At 45.0% G+C, this 3,390-nt stretch overlaps 1 pseudogene; it reads left to right on the top strand.

The window, feature by feature from the left end:
* Positions 1-304: 304 nt before the first annotated feature.
* On the top strand, positions 305-2,337 carry LOC149366202 (uncharacterized; annotated as a pseudogene).
* The last annotated feature ends 1,053 nt before the right edge of the window (positions 2,338-3,390 follow it).

Here is a 3,390-nt window from a genome sequence, read left to right as displayed (position 1 = left end):
GTGTTTGTGTGTGTGTGTGTGTGTGTGTGTGTGTGTGTGTGTGTGTGCGTGCGTGCGTGCGTGCGCGCGCGCGTGTGTGCGTGTGTATGTGCGCGCGCGCGTGTGTGTGTGTGTGTGTGCGCGCGCGCGTGCGTGTGCGTGCGCGTGCGTGCGTGTGGTCTTGCCCAGAGGATGACCTCAATGGTAAGTGATTTCTGGACTTTCATTGTTGTGTTGTGACACGAGTTGGTTGGCACAAAGCTAGTAGTGTATATATGTTATCCATGCCCTTCGTGACAGTGTCAAGTGCTACATTCGTTGTATCATGAAGAGAATGAAGTGTTCGCTAAGTGAAGTGTCCACTCGGCAACGACGCCGAAGAATAGCAGGGGCTGCTCACGGCGAACTACAAAATTGCTTGGCAGTTGTTGATTATGGTCGTAACAGCAGATTGTGCGCAACAGGAGCAGAGCAGGATCCATACGCCTTTTCGTCCATAAAGTTCTTTTATCCTCTTGATCGGTGCCGGCGCCGAGGACGCAGATGAAAGCCGCAGTTCCCACTTGTCGAATTTTGGCACCTCTAGCAGCATCTCCGACATAGGGAGGGCAACATCAGACTTGTCGCGGATTACTGACGATGACGTGTTGGTTGAGTGTGAAGTTAGGATGACACCTGAGTCTAGTGCCGCTACTCAGTCTCTAGAGTACGACTTGCGTGTATGGGCTATTAATAGTCGATTGCCTGCTTCACACCTGAATTCTCTGCTTAAAGTACTGAAGCCATACCAACCAGAGTTACCCACGAATACTAGAACATTGCTAAAGACGCAGAGGCTACTGATCCCGCAGTCATCACCGATGGTCATTACCGCTATTTTGGAATTTCTCGTTCTCTAGAAGAACATGTTGCACATGTTCCTGCAGATTGTCGGACATTGTCACTCACTGTGAACGTAAACGGCCTTCCGCTCTCCAGCAGCTCGGGAAAACAATTTTGGCCGATTCTCGTGCTTGTAAAGTTCACACTCTTCTCCATTTGTTGATGCTCTCTACGAGGGTGACAGCAAGCCTGGGGATATGACCTCATACTTAAGCGATTTTGTCCCCGAAATGACGAAGCGGCTTGAGGAGGGCCTTATGTACAATGGCAAGGTCTATGCTGTGAAAATCCATGCATTTGTGTGTGATGCCCCAGGAAGGCCTTGCATCAAATGCATTAAGGGCCATAAAGTCTATTTTGGATGTGAAAGATGCACTCAAAAAGGTGTTACTCTGAACTTGACAGGAAAATCATTTTTCATTGTCATGACAGTCCCTTGCACACTGATGAAGATTTCAGAAGCTTTGCCGAAGAACATTACCACCATAGCGAGTCTCCACTGCAGTGTTTAGGTGTTGGGATGGTCACGCAGTTGCCACTAGATTATATGCATCTGGTTTGTTTGCGGGTAATATAGAAACTACTCGTTTTTTACGGGGCGTCTAAACAGCCATCAGCTTCAAATATGTCGTCACAGTCAAAGCTTCATTTATCCACGATGCTTGCTAGTTTTGGTTTGTATATTCCAAGTGACATGAAGCGCAAGTCACGATCACTGCAATTTTTGGAGCAGTGGAAAGCAGTTGAGTTTAGGAACTTTCTACTCTACTACGTACCGCTTGTCCTCAAAGGAAATTTGGAAAGGAAGTTTTACGACCTGTCTATGAAGCTTAGTGCTGCTATTGCTATCCTTGCATGCCCAGAATACGCAGTGCACTTGGCGGAGCACTTTCTTCAAGAGTTTGTAGCTGAGGCTGGCTCCCTATATGGAAAGGGGATCTATGTCTATAACGTGCACTCATTGTTGCACCTAGCTGACGACGCCAGAAGATTTGGCCCTCCTGATGACTTTTCAGCCTTCGTTTTTGAAAACTTCCTTTATAAACTGAAGACCCTGGTAAGGACAAAGGCACGAGCTCTTCAGCAAGTTATCAAGCGCTTCAGTGAGAAACGCCTTCTTAGTAAAGTTTCCACAGGCTCTCTCATTACCCAAGGCTGTCAGGACAGCATTCTAATGGACCTTTGCCGCCAGCATTTCAAGGCAGACAGAACTCTTTGCTAGAGTTTGAAGGAACTGGGCTAAAGTTTGGCAGGCTGGATAATTGTGCCCAGCTTAAAGAAGTTCACATTCTGTTAGTAACTAATATGTTGCAATCGGTGTCAGAGGCCAGCATCTACGGGCACGTTTTCACAACTTTGGCTGACTTGCATTTGCATCCATTGCCGTATTCAGAGTTCCTTGTTTTTGCTGCTGAAGACCATTTACAAGATCTTTCTGTGTGGCCTGCTGATGAAATTAGAAATAATTATAATTAGGCAGTGCTTCCTCTATTGCACATGCCATGGTTTGGCGCACTGAAATGAATAGACTAAATGAGACATGTATAGCCTATGCTGGTATACTTGCTAATTTAAACTGTTCATTTCATTGGACCTGTTCTTCTCAAGGTCATAAGACTGAATCCATGCCACAGTGGCTATGTTTTGATGAAGTGAAAATGCATGTTCTGTGTGATGTCAGTGCTTGTTATAAAGAACCCTGAGGGGTCAAAAATTAATTGTCAGCCTTCCGCCTTTGTGTCCTAAAAAATTCATGTGCAGCTTCGGAATGCTAAACCTTTCATTCCACCATATCATTACCTGCAGTACAAGCGTGCCAGTTGCATTGCAGAATAATGGGAAAGGCAATATTTTCAGGGATCACTGGTTGATTTCGTAAAATATAAAACTTGCCTATCAGGAAAGTTAGGCACATTAATTGACTCAGAGTAACGCGAGTTTAAAGGCGGCAGAGAGGCATTATAGTGGAGGGCTGCTGATAAATTTTAACCACCTGTGGTTCTTTAATCTGCGCTGACATCACTCGCCACATACATGTTTTTAACATTTCGGCTTCATCAAACTGCACCCACCATGGCTAGGATTCCATCGCATTAATTCAGTTTTCTTTGTTTTATAATTTTAGAGGGGAATACATACAGCATCGTTAATTTTGAAGATGAAGATAAAGTTTCCGTCTTGCCCACTGAGTGGATTTCGGTAAACACAGTTAGGTGGCCACCATTCAAGGGCACCGCAAAGATAACTGCTGCCATCAAAGAGCAGCAACCGCCATCAAGCGCCTGAAAAAGATACGGATGTGGAGTGTTGTGGACATGTGGTAAGCTCCTTGCCCAAGTTTCTAAAAACATGTTCAAGCTGGCAGCTTTTGTCCGTGTACTATCAGTAAGATCAGTAAATTTTTGGCAGTATTATTAGGTAAACTTTGGGCTTGAAAATTATCTTCGTTGATCCTTATAATTAAGGTATCTGCAATTTGTTTAATCGTAGTACCAGAACTGCTTGCTTTTGTGTCGAAACTAGTGGAGG

This window comes from Amblyomma mixtum, chromosome 1 (assembly GCF_055824585.1).
Source record: "Amblyomma mixtum isolate Tamu chromosome 1, ASM5582458v1, whole genome shotgun sequence".
Classification (NCBI taxonomy): domain Eukaryota; kingdom Metazoa; phylum Arthropoda; class Arachnida; order Ixodida; family Ixodidae; genus Amblyomma; species Amblyomma mixtum.
This window is presented reverse-complemented; position numbering and strand designations above follow the sequence as displayed.